The 22160-nt window shown below is 36.1% G+C and overlaps 1 pseudogene; it reads left to right on the top strand.

Annotated features, from left to right (window-relative positions):
- LOC135323328 (tubulin beta chain-like) overlaps window positions 1–22160 on the top strand; it is a 40597-nt pseudogene that overhangs the window by 5539 nt on the left and 12898 nt on the right.

Below are 22160 nucleotides of genomic sequence, written 5' to 3'. Positions count from 1 at the left end.
CCTTAGCATACTAGAGAATAACCCAGTGTAATCTAGATAATGTCCACATTGAATATCAATCAATATGGAAAATAGATTAATAGTTGTGAAAATGACAAAGCCTTTTGAGTTGAAATTTTTTTGAGTTTCTACTAACTTATTCTTCCTGTTCCAGTACACACTAGCAAAACTGATCACTTAAAATATTTAATGAATCTCTGCAAATATATACAGTACAATGACATGAGGCATGTTTTACTGAAAAAAAAAGTACCAACTTCAGAAATATTTACTCAAACATCCATCTATTTAATAGCTTACCTGACCATGGATTTAATCTCTTCCTGTACACTGGTCACTGTGCTAACCACTGGAGATTTTTCAAAGGGATAGAATAATTTAAAGATTGGGTGGCTTCAAGTCCAGTTCCCCTAATGAAACAAGTGGTTTGGGGAAAAAAAAATCACTTTCTTTTGCCAATTGTCAATGTTTTCTTCCCTAAGATAGAAAGTATACATTAATCTGATGAAAACTAAACTAGTTAGTATGAAGATGAATCTCATGAATATTAATATGAACAACTGTCGACAGTACTTGATTTTATTAGCACTCAGTTTTTTTTTTAATGGTTTTGTAGATTAATAAAAAAGAGAAATAAAGAGTGAGAGATAAGTAAGGATAATTTCAAACCATACGCAAGGTTGAGAGACTCTGACCAAATAAGAGTCAGTAGAACACACTTGGCCCTAAAGGGTACATTTTTGAGGTTTCTGAAGGAGAGGGGGAGTTTAAATTGCCCTGGTAAGCATTTTGCTGGTTTATTTTGCTCTGTTTACTTTCTCAGATATGAGATAATTATGATAGAGGTGAAGTCGTCCTTATCAAAGAGAAGAATCAAAAAATCTACCTAGACATGTAAAACGAGGACCTTATTGAGTTAAGAAAATGTTACTTAAGCTGCACCAGCATTTATCTATGAAAACTTCCAAGTCACTGTAAGAATCCATGGTCTTGAATATATAAGGGTAATTACCACAGATCTCCTTTTAAATATTCTTCTCTGAAAAACATGCCCTTTTCATCTAAAACACATAGTCATCAACACCATAAGAGATATGGAAAGAATGGATAGTTTTATCCACCGATAAGTCATAATTCTGTTTTTAGATAAAAACACTTCTTGTTGATATTAGTTCCTGTAATATTAAACTGAACTATTTTTGTTTCCAAATTAATCTCCAAGTGTAAATTATGTGATAAAATGCGAATTAATAGGAAGATATATTTATACCTTTGCTAGAAGTATAGCCTGAGTTGTCGCCAAGAATCTTTCTTGTGTGATTTATTTTATTTTCTTCAATTACAAGTTTTAAGGTCAAGGTTTTAGAACTTTAGTGTCTTTCATACTTTTTAAACTGGTATTTTACCCTTAGAAAATAATTTTCTCTTCCTATGTCCATAACAGATGATGTTGGGCTGTTCTGGGCCAGGCCAAGTGTAACTGAAACAAGAATTGGATACTATTAGGTAAATCCTGAACATACCATGTTTGGTGCGAATGTATTTAAGTCTATGCAGTAACTAAATTTAGAAAAAAGGTTAACACATTTATTAAACAAATATTTATAGATAGGTATGTCAGGTACTTTTCTACATACTGGGGATAAAGCAGGGAATAAAATGTACAAAAATTCCTGCCCTTAAAGTGCTGCAAAGACATTTTATTTTTATTGTCATATGAATCTGGGTTTATAATAGGAAATCAAGAGATTGGGCATTGAACATCTGAGGCAGTTTTGGATGATTCAAACAATCTTATGCAACAAGAGCTTATGCAGGAAGAGGCAGGCAGAAGTCCAACTCAGCAAGCTGTACAGATCAGCATCCAAAGACCAAACATAGAGCAGAATAAAAGGGGGATGAGTTCTGTACCAACAGGAGTAGTGAACTGGGGGGAATAAGGAACTGTCAGATGGCCGGTGCCTCAGTCTGACTCTCCCTCAATGGATGGAAATTTAGAGCAAAGTAAAGCTTCCCACAAAGCTTCCTAGATGATTGAAGCCACTGTCTGGCAAGGAGACAATCAAGTTGGCATGCTTAAAACTGGAATAAAAAATGTATACCCTTTCTTCCTTCAAGCCAGCTTTTAGAAATCAATTATTCCAGGTAATTTACTAGAAGTTGACTTCTTCATTCATTGCATAAAAGGAAATTTGATTTAGTTTTAATTGTCATTAGAGAAAATAGTAAAAATACGCCAACTTTATGCTTTCTATTGCGTTATCAGTGACACAGTCCTTGCATTCATTTCTTCCTTGTGTCATAGAAGGTTAACGTTACACGAAAGCTGATTCATCCCTGACGGTCTGCAGTTAAATCACGTGAAGCTTGGCCTGGCAGGTCATAGGGTTAGGCAAGACTCACTTTGTCCTTCAGATTGTTGCTTTTGTACAATCATGACAGTTCAGTCGGACTTTGTTTTTGACAGCTCTATTGTGTAATTTTCCAGAATGTGTTGAAGTGGAACCCAATATCATTGGCTTCATTCAGTAGATTTTCTGCCTGATGGAACATACCATGACTATTCTATTTATTTTTATAGCTCATGAAAAAAAAATTGATTATTTCAATTCACAAAGTTCTTTTACAGATAATTTTCCAAAAGAGAAAGACCATACATCAGGTACTATATATGCTCGTGATTGAGCATTTGAGACTTTGATCTGTAAGGAACTGTCTATGCTGAGTTCCATGTTGGCATTATTAGCACCAGCATTTAACAGGTAGTATACTGGCTTAAGGAATACGTGAGTGGAGGGAGAATTCTGTGGAGTAGTTTACAGGACATTCATGCAAAAGTCATCCGTATGTCTAGAGAATGAAAAAGGGAATTTCTAATATAAAACCAATTCATAATCTGAGAGGAAAAATGAAGCTGAGTCAAATACAAGTGCCAAATGAAGAAACACTAGAGTCTTGGGACACAAGCCTGTTAGGGAAAGAATGCTGAGAGAAGGTTGTGGGTACAGAACTCAGAAGTCAGATAGAGGTCATGGTATAGTCAGATGGACACACAAGTTTTTCTGGCCAGGAAGCTACCCTGGAAAAGAAAAGATTCATAGGGTTTAGGTATTAGAATAAAAAAAAACCAAATCAGATATTAATTTGTTTATTTTAAATAGTAGATAACTTGAAATAAGAATTTTAAATTAAAGTATTAACTTTTATCATTATATGAATTAAAGTTCCTAGAAACCATGACAATTGGAAAAAGAAGCTATTACGGGACATTATTGAAATTTTAAATGTTTTTCTGAGTACTTTTTGTTGTCTATCTTTGTTCCATCAGTAAAAGGTGGGAAGTCTTTCTCTGAACATTCAAGTTGTAGTATTAATCAATCTATTTAACACACTGAACTTGAGAATTAAATAAATAAAATACTTCATTAGTATAAGAGAAACTTAAAGGATGGTGAGTTTATGATTTTAACTGTATCAACTTAAGTTCTCATTTGCTTTTATCTTCCAGCAGTACTTTTTAGCATGAAGATATTGTATGTAGATAGAAATCAGGACGCTGAAATGTTAGTTAGTTTATGCAATAAAAAGAAAGTCTTAGAACTTCAGCATAAAAGGCCATCATACGATGTAAGATGAATTCTTTTATGTAGTCAGAGCACAGGCATACAGTGTTAAAACAAAGGGTACTGTGAATCAGGTACTAGACTATATCCTGTGGCCCCAGGCTGCACAGTCAAGCTAGCTTTTTACAGTTTTTAAAATTTTTCTGCTGGTCTCCAGGAAGCATAGACAAATATGATAAGAACCTCCTGATATGTCTCAAGTAGATCTTAGTCAGCAGGTTAATCATGTGAGGTCATTTGAAAATAAAACAAGTGATAGCTTCTGGGCTCTGGGTCTTTAAAAAAAAAAAAGAAAAAGAAACATAAAGCATTCATTTTGAGTCAGAGCTGACTTGTTGCTTTCTTCTCACTAGTGCTACAAACCTGTATCTCAACTTGCCCAGACCCATGAAAGTTGCTTGACCTTCCTGCCTCAGGTGCCTTCCCCATGAATCAGCCTCACTCTTATTTTCAGTTTCTGTAACATTTCTCTCCCTTAAAACAGTCTCTCTGATTGCCTCCTGCAGACGACAGTGCTTCAGTTTGATTTTTGACTTGGTTATAGCACACTGGAGTCTCAACAGTCTATTGCATGGGGTTTCCGTAGGCATTAAATGAGATAATGCACACACGTGTTTAGCATATTGCCTGGTATGATACCTTTCAGAGTTAAATGCTCTTTCTGTACCTAAAAGTTTTAAAGTACAATATAAATTTCTCATACTACACAGCAATCCCACACTTAGATATCTACTTAAGAGAAATGAAAACTATATTTACATAACAACATGCAGGCAAATATTCATAGCAGTGTTAGTCATAATAGCTAAAATCTGCAAATATGTACATTTCCATCAACTAGTGAACGGTACAAACAAAATTTGTATGCTAGTTGCATACTATATCCCATAAAATCTGTGTTCATTTGGAAACTTAGAATCTGACCTTATTTGGAAATAAGGTATTTGCAGATGTAACTGGTAACATACTGAAATAAGTTGGATCCTAATCCAAGGATTGATATTTTTATATTAAAAGAATATAGGAGAGACAAAAAGACAAAAAAGGAATAGCCCCATGTGATGACGGAGGCAGAGATTGGAGTAATGCATTTATAAGCCCTGGAACATGAGGGCTTGCTGGCAACCACCAGAAGCTAAGATGAGGCAAGGAAGTATCCTCCCCTAGAATCTTCAGAGAGAACATGGCTCTGCCAACACCTTGATTTTAGGCTTCTTGCCTCCAGAACTGTGAGAGAATGCGTCTGTTGTTTCCAGTCACCAAGTATGTGGTATTTCGTCATTGCAGCCTTAGAAAACCAATACAATTTGGTACAATAAAACGCCATTCAGGCACAAAAAGAAATGCACTACTGACATTTAATCAAGTATGGATGAATTTCAAAATACTATGCTAACAGAAAAGAAACGAGACTTAAAAGATGGCATACTGCATGGTTCCATTTATATGAAAGGTACATCTATAGGGATAGAAAATAGATTATTGGATTCCTGGGGAAGCAGATGAGAAAGATTGCAAATAATCTGAAATAATCTCTTTAAAGTGATGAAAAAGACAAACTGAATTGTTTTGATAATTGCACAACTCTGCCAGTTTACTAATAATCACAATCATAATTGTGAATTATGTAGACACATGAGTAAATTTCTTCATATGCTTATTATACTCCAGTAAAGTTCTATTTAATATAAAGAAGAAAAGATGCTGTGAAAAAGAGTGATTAAAAATCAAAGTTACAAAATGACATGTTATTTGAGATTATAAATAAGAGTGATAGATTGGGGAAAAAAATCTGTAAATCTAGAATCTCTTTTTTTTCTCCTGGACATACTTTTTTGTTTGTTTGTTTGTTTTTAAATCCTTAAAAATTTGTTTTGCTTTTAAATCAATGGATATATCATTTAGACAGAAAATGAATATGGAAACTTCATACTTAAATGACACATTATACCAAATTGAACTAACAGATATGTATAGAACATTCCATTTTTAAAACCAAAGAACACACATTCTTCTCGAGTGCACATGAAACATTTTCTGGGATTAATTCCATGTTAGGTCACAAAATAAAACTCAATAAACTCCAGAATTTTGAAATCATATCAAGCATCTTCTCCAACTACAATGGAATAAAAGTAGAAATCAATCACAAAGGAAAAATGGGAAAATCATAAAAATATGAAGACTAAACAACATGCTCTTGAACTACTAATGGGTCATCAAAGATATCAAAGGAGAAATCAAAAAATACCTAGAGACAAATGAAAATAGAAACAAGGAACATTAAAAATCTATGGGATGAAGAAATGCAGTTCTAAGAGGGAAGTTCATAGCAATATAAGCCTACCTCAATAGACAAGAAAAATCCCAAATAAATAACTTTACACCTAGAGGAACTAGAAATAAAAGAACAAACAAAACCCCAAATTAGTAAAAAGGAAGGAAATAATAAAGATCAGAGTAAAAAATAATTAAAAGAACGACTAAAAAACTCAGTAGAAAAGATCAATGAAACTAAGAGCTAGCTCCTTGAAAAATAAACAAAATTGATAAGCCTTTAGCTAGATTAACCAAAAATGGAAGAGGGTTGAAATAAATAAAATCAGAAATGAAAAGGGGGAAGTTACAATTGAAACCACAGAAATACAAAGGGCAATAAGAGACTACTCTAAAATTGAGCAACCTAGAAGAATTGGGGATATTCTTAGAAACAATCTTCTAAGACTGAATCATGAAAAAATGCTGACTAGACCAATTACTAGTAATGAAATTGAAATAGTACTTAAAAGTCTCCCAATAAACAAAAGCCCAGGACCAGACTACTTCACTGGCAAATTCTACGAAACACTCAAAGAAGATTTAATACTTATTCTTTTCATTTTTTTCCCAAAAATTGAAGAGGAGGAAAATATCCAGCACATTTTATAAAACCAATGTCACCCTGGTACCAAAACCAGATAAAGGACACAACCAAAAAAAAAAAAAAAAATTACAGGTAAATAAACTTGATCAATATAAATGCAAAAATCCCAGCAAACAAAATCTGATAGTACATTAAAAGGATCATACGTTATGATTAGATGGGATTTATTCCAGGGATGCAAGAATGGTACAGTGTCTGCAAATCAACAAATTAACAAAAATGAAGATTAAAAATTGTATGATCATGCCAATAGTTGTAGAAAAAAATCTGACAAAATTCAACAACTATAGGATAAAAACTCTTACTAAATGGGTATAGAGGGAACATACCTCAACGTAATACAGACCATGTGTGACAAACCCACAGCTAACATACTCAATGGTGAAAAACTGAGAGCTTTTTCCTCAAATCACGAAAAAGATAAGGATGCCCGCTTTTACCACTTTTAGTCGACACAGTATTGGAAGTCTCAGCTACAATCAGACAAGAGAGATAAAAAGCATACAAATTGGGAAAAGAAGTAAAACTGTCACTATTTGCAGATGACACAATACCATTCATAGAAAATCCTAAAGACATCACCAGGAGAACTATTAGAACTAACAAATGAGTTCATTAAATTCAAAGGAAACAAAATCTATACACAGAAATTTGTGGCATTTCTATACTATTAATGAACTATCAGAAAGAGAAATTAAAAATAATTCTATTTATAATTGCATCAAAATTTAAAATACTTAGGAATACATTTTGCTAGGAAGGTAAAAGACTTGCACTCTGAAAACTCTAGGACACTGATGAAAGAAATTGAAGACAACACAAATAAATGGAAAGATATCATTCATGAATTGAAAGGATTAATATTGTTAAAATGTCCATACCACCCAAAGCAATCTACAGATTCAATGCAATCCCACAGAAACGAACAATTCTAAAATTTGTATGAAACCAAGGAAGACCCCAAGTTGCCAAGGCAATCTTGATAAAGAAGAACAAACCTGGAGGTCTCACCTGCCCTGATTTCAAATTATACTACAAAGCTACAGCAATCAAAACTGCATGATACTGGAGCAGTAGCAGACACACAGATCAGTGTAACAGAATAGAGAGCCCAGAAATTAAGCCAGACTTATATGGTCAATTAATTTTATGACAAAGGTCCAAGACTGTAAAGTCAGTCTCTTCAATAAATGGTGTTGGGAAAACTGGACAACTACATGCAAAAGAGTGAAACTGAACCGCTTTCTTATACCATATGTAAAAAGAAACCCAAAATGAATTAAAAAGGCTTAAGTGTAAGACATGAACTATAAAACTCCTAGAAGAAAATATAGGTGGTAACCCCATTGACATTGGTCTTAGAGATGTTTTTGTGGTTATAACTCTAAAGGCCTGGGCAACAGAAGTAAAAAGAAACAAATGGGACTACATTAAACTAAAAAGCTTTTACACAGCAAAGGAAATCATTAACAAAAGGAAAAGGCAACCTACTAAATGGGAAAAGATGTTTGCAAATCATGTATCCAGTAAGGAGTCAATATAAAAAACATATATAAAGAACTCATTTGTATTGATGAGTGCATGGATCTGAAAAGACATTTTTTTCCAGAGAAAACATACAGATGGACAAGAGACACATGAAAAAATGTTCAACATTGTTAATTATTAGGGAAATGTTAATTAAAATGACCACAATGAGATATCACCACATACATGTTAGAATGGCTAATAACAAAAAGACAATAAATAATCAATGTTGGAGAGGATGTGGAGAAAAGGAACCCCTTGTATACAGTTGGTGGGACTGTAATCGGGTGCAGTAACTTTGGAAAACAATATGGAGATTCCTCAGAACGTCCTAACTAGAACTACCGTATGACCTAGCTGCTCCACTTCTGGGTCTTTATCCAAAAAACACACAAATGCTAATTCGAAAAGATACATGCACCACCATGTTCACTGCAGCATTATTTACAATAGCCAAGATATGGAAACAACTTGTATCCATGGATGGATGAATGGACAATAAAGGTGTGGTATTTATAAATACAAGTGAATACTACTCAGCCATATAAAAGAGGGAAATCCTGTTCTTTGTGACAACATGGATGGAGCTTGAAGGTATTATGCTCAGTGAACTAAATCAGACACAGAAAGGACAAATACTGTATGATTTCATTCATTTGTGGGAAAACAAAATAAACAAAAATAAACCAACCAAGCAAAATAAAACAAAAACAAATGAATAGATACAAAGAACAGATCAGTGGTTACCCAAGGAGAAGGAAGTTGAGAGGGTGGGCAAAATGGGTGAAGGGGTCACCCGTATGGTGATGGATGGTAACTAGACATGTGATGATTGCTTTGCAGTGTATACAGATGTTGAATTATAATGCTGTGCACCTGAAACTTCTATAATAATAATTTTTAAAAACATTTTTTTTATGAGCCTGCTGTAATTGATGCAATAGATTGGAGAATTATTTAAAGACCACAGGGAGTTGATAACAGAGCTTAAATATTTGAATGTGCTTATCCAAGCAGATGACTCTGATCTCAGTGGTTTCTAGCCTGGAGTCTTCACGGTCCTATACAAGTCATTTAAAAGACTAATAGGTATTCTCAGAAATTTTTTGATATTTCAATAAGCATATTATAAAACACAATGTTGTTTAAAAAACACGAACTTTCACATTTTTCATTTTTATTTATTTTAGTTGCAATTATATTAACTTCACGGTGAGACAGAATTTCTCTAGTGATCAGAGTTTCTAAATGATATATGTTTTGATTAATAAAAAGTTATTAAAATTTAATTGACACATGCTTTAGTTTAATCAAAGATACCACTTGCTACCTAATGTCTTATATGAGCATAATGGAATGAGGTTACGGTGATAAATAATTTGGAACAATTGATGCAACTTAGATACACATATCCTCTCAAAATTTTTCTTACCTGAAAAAAAACAACTATTTTATGGCTCTCAAGAGACCTCAGAAGTTTTGCATCTTTTTAGAACAATATGCATGTTAGTTTGATGATTTTTCTTTAATACAGAGAGTTAAGGTTTTTGTTTACTGCTTTGTTTTGTTTCTTATTCGATTTATTTTTACTTTAGTCAGTCTTTATATTCTTCAGAGCATTGTTAATAATCACAAAAAAGAGTAACAGTACAGGGCTTGCTTATTCATGATAATACACAAACTTAGAAATGGCACTCAGTCCGCACTGCGTATCCACACAGCTTTGGTTAATCTGTCAAGTGTGCCAAACAGATACAGAGAGGAAAGAGAGTTGATGAGCGGTAAATATGGTTTTGGTAACATACTTGTACCAAAAAGATATGGCATCTGCTTATTAATATTTTCCAACTATTAAATCTGAGTGTAACTGACAGCATATACATTTAATATGCATTTTCAAATATATGAATGCAAAAATAGGACCTGATTAATCTGCTTAAATGAAATGATTTATAAGCAATATAAACTTTGTTCACATAACACGATTTTTTGCATGAAAACTTGCAGAATGCAAACTAAAGATCATGGATTTTCCACGTTCAGTGTTTTCTCTTCAGAATGGGAAAATTTTATTTTTCCGCAAAATGACTGTTCTGCACAACTTGATGTAGGATTTACCTAAACAATTTTGTAAATAAAAGGCAGTAATGTAAACAGTATTAGTCTCATGGAGAAACTGTGAAATGAGTTTTATAGCACTTAATACAAAGACAAATGAAGAGACTATTCTACCTACTTACCACAGATCTTTCATTCGTTTGGACCTAGACTTTCCATTTATTATGTGCCAATTTGCTATAAAATCTGGAGTGCGGCAAAATTTCTTATGTGAGGAGACTGTTCTGAGTGGTATATCAAACAATTCACATGTCCAGTCAGCTAGGTAAATAGAGGCAAATTTTCTCCAGGTTATCAATATTAAACGTAAAGCATAATTTACATAAAATCCTTAATATCTTCTACTTTTCAGGCTTGTTTATACGAAACGCTTTTGTTCTTCAAAATACCTACTTGATTCGGGCTTACTCTATACTACTCTTTCCCTCCAATGCAATCTCTATGTTGCACCCAAATACAAACTTCCCTTTATCTGGTCAAGCCTTTTTCAACTAGTTTACATATATTTATATCCAATAAATATGTTCATATTAGGCCAGCCCAGCAAAAGCTCTATTCAGTTTTATAAGGATTTACACAGGTCATGTAAGTACTAAGTATGCGTTGACATCAGTGGTAATTACTGTGTGTGTCTTCCCTCTTCATTTCATCCATATTTCTCACACCACCTAGTCTAAGTAGAACAGAGACTAACTGAGATGCTATGATAGGGTTTGGGCATGAAAGAAATTAGTCTTATAACAGAACCTATGCTGGCCAAGGAAATCCCACAGGAAAGGCCAACCAGTCTGCGTGGTAAATTCTCGATTGCCAGACATTTTTTGTTGTAACCTTAACAAGTTGATCTTTCTAATAAAAATTAAGTTACCTTCTATAATATCCAATGCTGAGTAAAGCTTAGGGAACGTATGTTGGAAGTGCCACTTTTGGAGAGATTGCCTTGATTTTTTTCTTTTATTTAGGAATAATGTTATATAATACTGTTTAACTCAGTTCACTATGGTGGTGAAAGCAGTTCTGCACATGAGAGCAATGCAATTAGAAGATATTAGATATGAGTCACTATAAACATAGGAAGGCCATCTTGCAGAATCACTGTATGAAGAATGTTGAAATGAAAGGTCATATCTTACATAAAGTTGAAAAGTCTAAGGACATTTATCTATATTGATAATGGAGAAAGAGAAGTTAATAAAGCCACTTGGCATTATGATTACAGTCTGTAAAATAAGAACGTGACGTGTGCACAGCCGCTGGGTCCCTTTGCTGGGGAGGTCTAGGAGCTACACCTGCTTTATTCTACCTGGAGGAGAAGTGGCCGCATGGCCAACTAGTCACCCGGCACCAAAGAATTTTATAAACCAACACTTTGTGTGTGTGCACTGATTGGTGAGAAAAAGAGACATCATGTTTCTAAGTTTGTGGTTTGGGGCTTATTCCATTAAAATACCCAGTTTTACAACACAATATGACTTAGGGGATTCTTCCAGAAAAGGATGTAATAATCATTTGGAAAATCGCTACATGTTCTCTAAGGTTTCTTCTAGTTCAAAACGTCTATGACTTCATGTCTTTCAATTGAACAAGCTTTTTGTTCTATATTTATTCCTATACGTACAATTGCACATTTTATCTATAATTTTTTTTTAATTACAAAAAACTCTGGTGTGACAAAGTTTTCCTTAAATGTAATACTCTAGTTCACTGCCAAATATGTCTTTAAAATTAAACATGGCCAAAAAATATCTACTATATTTGAGGAGTTTCTCTACAGTAAAATAACAGACAAAAATAAAAACATAATGAAATAATTTAAAATAGGTCATTTTATTATAAATTGTTGGAGACAATGAACTGAGACAACTGCATAAGTAATTAAATAAACATATAATTGTAGTTCATACAAAGTAATGATTCACTTATACACTTGGATTATAAAAAAGTAACTTGAATTTGCATATAATTAATTCATTCAAGTTGTTATACTTTAATAAGAAAAACTTCATTTTACAGTGCTTACAAAATATCATTTGAGAAGAACTCTTGTTTTCTCAGTTCCTTTACAAATATGTGCTTTTGCATTTATTCAAATGTTGCAGGCTGCAATTTAGAAAATGGCTAAGAAGCAGCAATGCAAGACCTAAAAGTAAATTAATTCCAAAGTCTGAATTAGTTCTGTTTAAGGCTCTTACCATTATTCACTGTTGCCGATATCCTATATTTTCTGCATTTCATTTTCTTTACATTTTCTCTCCTTTTTTTTTTTTTTGTCTTTCCATGGAATAAATAAGTAAAGGTCTTTAAAATAAAAGCAACAGTGCATTTATTATTGATCTTTCTTGATCACTGTTCTCCCTTTCTCCCAGTCCCTAGCAATTACAATACCACATGTATTTATGTTTAGGAACAAAACAGTAACAAGCATCATATATTTTAGTTTCATTGTTAAGAACCTTAATAGTAAATGGCAAAAGCAGGCGCAGGGTGGGTTCTGCAACCTCTTTTATATGCTTTCTCTTTCCACTTGCAAATTGGATAAATGTAGCCAAAGGTGTTTTGCCAGCTAATTAGATGTGGATAGGCGCAATTATATGCCAGTTTACTACCACTATTTGTGGAAATGAGATGGGATTTGCATGATTTGTACTGAAATACTTTGAATTCTGTTACTTACAAACCTGATTTTGTGATGCATACTGAAACATTCAAATGGAAATTTCCATTGTGTGGAGGTGTCTGTCTTGTCTGTCTATCTATCTATCTATATTACTTATTTGAAAGTACATTTTAATAAATCTCATGTAACTCCAAATCTGTGAGAAGCAAGTTATGTTAGTTTGTAAATAAATTTGAAGGCTTGGCTTTTTCATTATTCTTTAGCTTTTGTCTTTTGTAAAAATCCATATGGAAAGAACATACTGTAGCGCTTTTAGAATACTTATACATTCTTAAGAAAACATGCTCTTACTAAATTGGCATTCCATTATCTTGAGTTAGTCACAGTCCAGGAGTAATAATTCAGCCTCTGAATCATGATGCAAGATGCAGGTGGCCCAGAAAGATACATGTATCAAAATATAGCCTTTGTTGTTGAGCCCAAATTCAACAAAGCTTAGATTTCAAACAGCCTATACTTAACTCTGTTCTTACATCCTTCATTCCCCTACGAGGTTGATCATAAATATGTGAAAAATGTAGGTAACATAAGGTAATCATAAAAGGAGGAGTAGGGGGTTGAAAACGAGAAATCAATTAAGACAATAAAAATGTATAACATAAATCCACTATAAACACACAATGGACCACAGATTTGGCTCTAAGCTTTGAAAGTTAAAATGAAATGAGGAATTAAGTAGACTGATAACACACAAGGACTACAAAATACAAACAAACCAACTGCTCATCTTAAGGTGAAAAATTAATTTGTTCTCCGCGTTACCTGTAAATAGGACACCAGTGTAATTAGCAATGCCATTAAAAGCAGGATTAGAGTAAACATTGAAGTTTTTCTTCTAACATCCCTCAATAAAGTGAGACATATCGTGTTTGCTAAAAACATCTCCAGAGGTCAATCACAGGGGGCAAAATCTAAGCTCTCTGCTGGCCTGGATAAATTGCGATGTAGATGTTTACTGAATATTGTTCTAAAATTTCTTTACAAATAACTTTATTTCTCAAATACTTTGTATCCTACGTAAGTGTGTTAATGATAAACTGCTAATATTCTGACCTAGTTTTGGCTAAGACTTCCCAATATTGCGTTTGGGAAGCCGTTCACGCGACTTGGGTGCTGCTTTCCCACGCCTGCCATGGCTCTGCAGGGCAGAGATCGGTCTTAACCAACCCACGGAGAGAGGTCCAAATGGTCACGCTTTCTGGGCAAAGCCCGTGAGAAATTATGAGATGTTTGCTGAGACTTTTGAGGTAGAGTTATAGTCTTCCCTTTAGAGGACAAATTTAGATGTGTATCTTTTTGACACGTTGCCATACATTTTATTACCACCATATAGCACCTGAAAATGACTCCATCATCATGTAGATCAAAGATACATGCATTCTGACATCTTGTATGCATGGTAATCCGGCAGAAACAGGGAGCAGATTGCTGCTAATTTACTGTTACTAATTTACTATGCCCTTGTGTCTAAGTCAGGTTTGTTGTATTTCCTATTCATTTATGTTTAAAGGTTCAATACTTATAAACTAGTATTTACACAAGGGTAAACATTCAAAGGGTAAAAATGGTAGCAGGGTACAAAGTAATTATTTTTCTATTCCCTACTCTGAAGATGAACAGAGTCAATTCCCCACTGCAGAGGTGAAAATTGTTGAGTGTGTGTATGCTTCCAGAAATAGTCTATGCACATACAAAGCAATATATTTATAAGTTTTTAATTTATTACACAAATATTAGCATACGCCACACTCTTTTCTACCTAATTCTTTCACCAAAAATGTATCTTGGAAATTCCTCCATATTATGTAAAAGGACTGCCCCCATTTTTTTAAATGACTATGTGATTCATCTAACTAATCCTCTAGGAAATTCTGATTAATTGATCTAATCTTTCACTACTGTATATACTGATGCAATAAATAACCATATATGTACATTGTTTTGAGCAGTTGCAAATATAAGTAGGTATGTGTGTGGACACACACAAGCTCACACGTGCAAAATCATCCCCCACAGTAATTGTACTAATTTATTCTTCTGCCAACAATGGGTGACAATATTAATTTCCCCCTCCATCTTCCAAACATAGTATGTTATCAACTTTTTGAAACTTTGATCATCTGTGAGATTAAAAAACTAATCTACATTTTTCCTTATTCTAAATGACATTGAATTTTCATTTGAATTCTAAATGACATTAAATTTTCATTTGAATGTCTTAGTTTGTGAATTAACTTCAGATCCTTTGCCAAATTTCTCTGGATTGTTGATCTTTGTTATTTTTTCTTATTTTTCTAACTGGTTGTGGAAATCAGTCCTTTGTTACAAGTTGCAAAGCTTGTTGTATATTTTCACAAGTTTTGCATTTCTTTCTTCACTTTGTTTATGAAGTCTTTCTTCATGAAAATTTTAAACTTAGGATTCATTTGAAATTATCATTCCTTGTTATATTCCTTGTATATCTTTGTGTGTGTGTGTGTGCAATTTATAACATATATTCAAAAATCTTCCTCATCCCAAGATTACTAAAAAATTATGTAAAATTATATCTTGTCCTTTTTGGACATTTATATCTTTAATACACCTGGTAATTATTTTGGTAAAGAAAATATGAGTTACGGATAAATTTATTTTCCCAGAAAACCAATCAGTAACTAACACTATTTTTCAAATATTTCACTTATCCCTCATGGGTATGAAATGAACTTTTGATATATGTTCTACTTGTTCTTATCCACTCCTTTATTTCTTTTTAATTTTATGAAAGCAGTGTGATGCTTTAATTATTTCAATAGCGTTATATATTTATTACTTAAGGAGTGTCATTCCTACATTGTCTATTATTACTGTTTATTTCTAGTTTGTATTTTATTTATAAACTTTAAAATCAACTAGTCTATTCCCCTCTAACCTGGAAAAAAGCATAGTTTTTAAAATCTCAATGCATAGACAACTATAAAGATATTTCGCATATTTTTTGTAGGTCTTGGTTTTTTCCAGCAATATGGTAGACTCTTTTTTGTTTAAACATTCCTTCCCTTCCACAGAATCACATTTTAAAATCTCTTTATACCTCTGCTACGAATGTCTTGGATATTTTAACATTTATTCTATTATTAAAAAGCACTGTGGTTGGCAGAATTCTGAGATGATCCCGAGTTACCTTCTACCTTCTATAATCCTTTCTACATTTTCCCGGCAGCTGTGAATCTGAAGATCTCTCATTACCATGGTTGTATTACTTTCTATGACTAAAGGGAGATTAGCCTGGGTACACCTGACTTATCAGAGGAGCCCTTTAAAAGCAGTGTTTCCTCCAGCAGATCATAGAAGGCAAAGTCAGATCTTTGAAGCACCAGAAGGATCTGACACTCTGTTACTGGCTTTAAGCGGAACAGGGTCATCAGGCAGCGTCCTGAGGGTCACTTCTGGGGGCTGAGACTGGCCCCTGACCTACAGCCAACAAAACAACAGAAAGTTGAATGAGGCAACTACAAGGAACAGAACTTTAACATAACAGGTGTGAGCTCGGACAAGGATCTTGAGCTTCAAATAAGAAGGCAGCCAGCCAAGAGCTTGACCTTTGTCTGGAGAGAGAACCCAGTCATGCCGTGCCAGACATCAGAATAACGAATGAATGATGTTACAAGCCACACAATTCGTGTCAATTTGACATGCTTCAGTAGAAAGCTAATGCAGGCATGGCTATCCATTTCATCTTCCAACAGGCTGTTATTAGTTACTCATTTTCATATTCTCTTTTTGTGCCAAATCATTTCATCGAATTGCCCCACAATTAGCCAAAAAAAAAATCAGTTTTTTTCTCTTGTTTTTCAGGCAAACAAATATATCATCTGCAAATAAGAATGGATTTACCTTTTCTTTTCCATTTAACATATTTCCTCCTGTTCAGCAATTTTGATCATTATTACAAAATAACGTTACCTTCTAAAGGTAATTGCAGACATTCTTACAGCAGACACTGTTGTCACCCTCATCTATGTTTGACGTTTTACTGGGGCCACCCAAAACTGTCTGCTTGAGAGCTGTCTTCTGCTGCAGAAATAGATTACTGCATGCAGCATGGCATATATGTTGAGGACTGTGACCACTTTCCAATTGCCACTGTAACAGATGACCTCAAACTTCGGAGCTTAACCAACACAAATGTATCATCTTACAGTTATGTAGGTCAAAGTTGGACACAGTCTCACTGGGATGAAAAGCAGTGTATTGGCAGTATTGTGTTCCTGTGTGAAGACTAGAGGGTAATCTATTTCCTCGCCTTTCCAGCGGGTGGAGGCCCCCACACCCTCAACCAATACCGTCTTTGCTCCACACTCCAAGCTTGCTAGGGTCACGTCCTTCTTACAGAAGGCGACTCTGAGCTGCCTTTCTTCTTCTGTGTCCCTCTACTGAGTGTAAAGTCTCCGATGATTACACTGGACCCAGCTGGATAGCCCAGGATAATCTTCTTATTTTAATACTGGGTGATGAACAATTTTAATACCATAGGCAATGGTAATCCCCCTTCGCCATGTAACTGAAAATAGTCACAGATTTGAGGATTAGGTCATGGACATCTTTGATGGGGGCAAGGCACAACTGTTCTGCGTGAGGAAGAACACACCACAGCTTCCTCACCCCTTGGATGATACAGCTTGAAGATCTGATCATCGCAGTCTTCATAGGTTCCAAGTGGGACTGAGCCCTATTTTTCATTTATTCATATACTCAGTGTTCTCAAATCAGTGTTTAACACCCTTTTTTCCCCCTTTATTGAGATGAAGAGCTTACCTAAGACAATTAGTAGCAAAAGCGTCCTTGGATATAGACCCTTATAATGGAATTCTAGAATTAGATTACTTATTGGTCAGATGGTTAGCAAGAAATCATTGCCTGTTGTCACCAGTGTAACAATTATCCCTAATGCATGTAGGCGTCACCCACTATTGTGGTTTTTCACTTGCGAATGGGGTAGAAAGGCAGAAGGGGATGTCCTGTCTCATGCAGTAGATTGATAACTTGGAAGTCAATGGAGGAGTGGTAACGGTAAGGATTGAGAGGCTGTTTGACAGTTGTTGATGGCCATAAAGACCCTGAAGAAAACAACCGTCTGAGGTTGGCAAACTGCCGATCCAAGGCACAGTGTGAAGTTGAAAGGCTGTCACTGCACTGTTTAAAGAGACACTCATCTCCTGCAGGCCAGTGGCAGACTGTGATGGCAATCAGGACCCGGGTTTGATAGCAAAAGTAGTGAAATTATAAAGGAAGCTATAGTTAAATTTCTGGCTCCAATGCTAAAATATTTTGAAATGTGGGGAACTCAGAGACCTGCAATTGGTATACTGGGGGAGGTGTTTGAGCACTTTGAATTCACTAATCTTCTAAATGCTCTGAGTTTAGATTTGGCTCCTTTCCTCTTGCCAGAGGCATGTGGGCTCGTGTTGCCTGGAGACAATGGTAAACTCTCAGCCAAGAAAGATGCTTTGAGTGATTATGCTTAGCCTCTTCAAGATCTTCCATTGTCTCTTTTCATTGTTTCTACCTCAAGAGGAAGAGTAAAGCCACAGCATCGTGGAGCCCTCAAGCATTGTCCTTGCTACGACCAGAGAGCTGGAGCCTGTGGTTAACATACACTGGGAGCAACTGCAACATACATAGTATCTGGTAGTAGATCTCGGTATGGCTGGGCTAGTGAGGGAAGGATATAAGAATGTCAATGAAAGTTTATCGGTATGGGGGATTTCTCTTGGGACTCAAAATTTAGCAGATCGGCAAGGATGCCTGAAGTTATAATATGCACTTGGAAGAGCTAATTTAAGCTTGGAAACAATGATGATTCATAGGAAATCCGTTAGAGCCACCATAACCATCTCGGCGGAGTACTGATTATCAGCTCAAATGGCTCTGAAATGCGGTCATACTGGAATGAATTGATTATCTCAGACGTGAGAACGTGGTGGCTGAGAATGATTTCCAGGATGGTTCAGAAGCACTCCTTCACACAAAGATAAGAAATATACTAGTGAGGGGGGTATTGGCATATCTGAGAGACTTAGTGGTGGCTGTGCCCTGTGGGCAAGGATTGATGGTAAGATGGGCAGCTTGGATTTGTCTACCTAATGTCAGCGGGGACGTCAGGATTCTGAAATAGCCGAAGTCCAATGTCAACATATAACCACTAGGTGCAAGACGAATGGCGTTCCATGTGGACTTTAACCATCGTCATCACTGACATTGGCAAGAGCCCGTGTTGTTTCTTCCTAGCAGCAAAATGGATGGGCAGTCAATTAAGTTGTTGCTTGACATAAATAACCGGCTAAGAGCAAGTGAATGAATGTGAAGCAAGGGAAGACTGATGTTAAATGTCACGATGAACCATCACAATCCACTGAAAGTTTCCCAGACTTGAGCTATTTCTCAACCTAGAGGCCATTTATTAAACTGGACGCCAGGTACCCTTGAGGAAGTACAAAATGCCACAGCAAGTATGTAAATCACCGCTCTTCTCTTAAAGGGACTTGAGCCCACTCATGAGAGTAGCTACCCACTGGGAAGGGAAAATGTACAGAATTTCACGGACTGTTGGATGCAGGTTATCAGTTGACATTAACATCAGGTGAACCAAAATAACACAGCCCTCTTTCCCTATAAAACTCAGGTGACAGGGACAAGGCCCAAGCCCACCTCATGATAGATCCAACGGGTCTACTGAGGATTCCGTAACTGTTTCCCTGCACTTGATTTTATCATAGGAATAGACAGCACAGAATCCTCACCTGTGTTCTCTGACCTGTGACATAAAAATCCATTATAATAAAATAAAAAAGACCAATTGGAAATTTCTGAAACTGTTCTTTTCCTTCCCTCCAGACTAGGACAAAAATAATAAATCAGAAGCAATATCTTATTCCGGGTGAAATGGTGAAGATTGGTGCCATGTTCAAAGGTACGAGTGATAGTCACCATCATATCACCGTTCAGTTTTCAGTTTTGATATTTACAGAGATCAGAAGCAGCACAGGCAGATAACATGGACCTAAATTTAACCCAGTGATAGTTCCACTCCCAACCTCTGTCCAAAGTCAAAATCTTTTTTTTTTTTTAATAAAAAAAATGGTTAACTCAGATTCTGGAATTTGCTGCTAATCTAATAACTGGGTTCTTTTTAATTTCTGTGAGAAAGGATAATAGAAAAGAGCTTTTGCTCGAGAGACACAGCAGCATACATTCGCAGTATTTCTCCAGGTTAAGCTTGCTCTTCTGCTCGGCCGCGGTAGCAGAGCTGGCGGTTGCAACACGGACCTTAATGGCCCCAAGTGCACCCTTCGGCCCTTTCCTAGTGTACGCTGGAGCACCCCTCCTAATGTAATGAAAAATGATTTCATCTTGCACGTCCCACCACTAAAAAGAGCACAGAGCTCTCTGAGCCTCTTTGCCTTTTGAAGGTATATCTGTATATAAATCACTTATACATACCACTTCAACCCATTTATTGGGTGAATCATAAAGCTGCAAGTTTTAAATGGGTCTGAGCAAGACAGTTCAGCAGGACATTCAGACTGATGTTCAAATGACCGCCATTTAGTGCCCACGACCCAGCAGGTGCCAGCAGTATCAAAGGACTCTTAAGGACAGCGTGTGGACTCCCTGGGCAGCCTGAGCAGGAGCGTCGCAGGGGATGAGCATGCCCCAGGGTGTGATTCAAAATCATGCTGCTGGAGCAAGGACTCATTCGTCACCTGCAGACCAGCTCCTGATGTGCTGTTGGGCCTTAGCAGCCACTCCATCTGACCTTCACACATCGTTTGACCACATCCAGAGCCGGGCATCTTGAGCTGCATGCATAGTGTAAGATCTACCATTTCAAAAGTTTGAGGATGAACAGTATCAATCCCTTATGAAATGGAATTGGTACACTCCGGATAGCGCGCACACAGGGGCAGAGGAATCATTAATTTTTCAGCAATAAGAAACCCAGCCCTCACGACACGCATCCCTATTACCGAGGGTCTCTCTTCTAGCTGACACCTCTAGGCTTCCGGGGAGTGGCCTGTAACCTGAGGCTGGTCCTCAATATACGGAAGTGAGTGAACAGCAAATGGGCTGCTTCTCTAGGACAACTCCACTTAGTGGTGGCCCCAAAAGGCAGATGAGGGGAAATCTTTCCAAACTTTTGAGCTGGGCATCAACCTGATATGGAGGAAGAAGTGATCACAGATAAGAAAAGTACAGAAGACACAGTGACCCCTGAGTAGCATGAAGTTGCCAGATTGGATTGCTAGGGTCTGGAAGCAAAGAGGTCTGGAAGGAGGGCCGATGATGGACCCCGAGAAATGAGGACAAAATGTGGAGATTTTTGCATCTCTTGTCAGGGTCCACCAGGCATGAACTTTCAGCTGTGAGAGTAGCTGACTCAGCTTTCCTGCCAGGGAGATGTTCTGGATTCACCAAGAGCAGGATCGACGGCTGAGCAGTTGATACGGTTGCACTGGTGTCACGTTGGTGTTATTAGACCCATTCTATCCTGAAGAGAACAGTAAGTCATCTTTTCTGGGACTGATGCAGATTTAGCCTGGATGGAGCCTCATCTCAGCCAGCATGACAGCACGCTCTGTGCATCTCTGAGAGTATCTTATTTACTGACATAAAATGTGACATAAGAACACCTCGGACAAAGAGACTACTGCAGAACAAAGGAGATTCAACAGCTGGCCTATGTCTTCAGGATCCATTTTTCCATTAGAACATTTTTGTTTTACTAGTTTATCTGGCAGCCTGAAAGAACGTTGTGATGGACTATTGCAGGTGTAGCTGAGACCTGGGGCTGACACTTTACATGATTTACATATACATATTTATTTTAAACCAGAGGTCGTTATATGTTTCTTGATTCCAATGACTAAAATATACTGATCCCGAAAATAATTTTAAAGGTAGAATTATGTGTGGCCCCTCTAACCATTAATGCCAGAAATCCATCTGGAAATTTGCACTGGAAACAAGTTTCCAGAATGAGAGATTCAGAGTAATGCTGGCCTGGTAGAATAGTTTTGGAAATATATTTTCCCTCTTCAACTTTTTTGAATACTTTGAGGAGAATGGGTATTAACCCTCTTTGAATGTTTGACGCAATTCACCTGTGATTTCATGGGGTACTGGGCTTTTTGTTTGTTCTGGGGAGCTTTTTGATTACTGACTCAATTTTATTACTAGTTATCAGTCAGTTTAGATTATCTATTCCTTTTGATTCAGTCTTGGAATATTGGACATTCCTAGGAATATTTAT

Source organism: Camelus dromedarius, chromosome 1, assembly GCF_036321535.1.
Source record: "Camelus dromedarius isolate mCamDro1 chromosome 1, mCamDro1.pat, whole genome shotgun sequence".
In the NCBI taxonomy this organism is placed as follows: domain Eukaryota; kingdom Metazoa; phylum Chordata; class Mammalia; order Artiodactyla; family Camelidae; genus Camelus; species Camelus dromedarius.
This window is presented reverse-complemented; position numbering and strand designations above follow the sequence as displayed.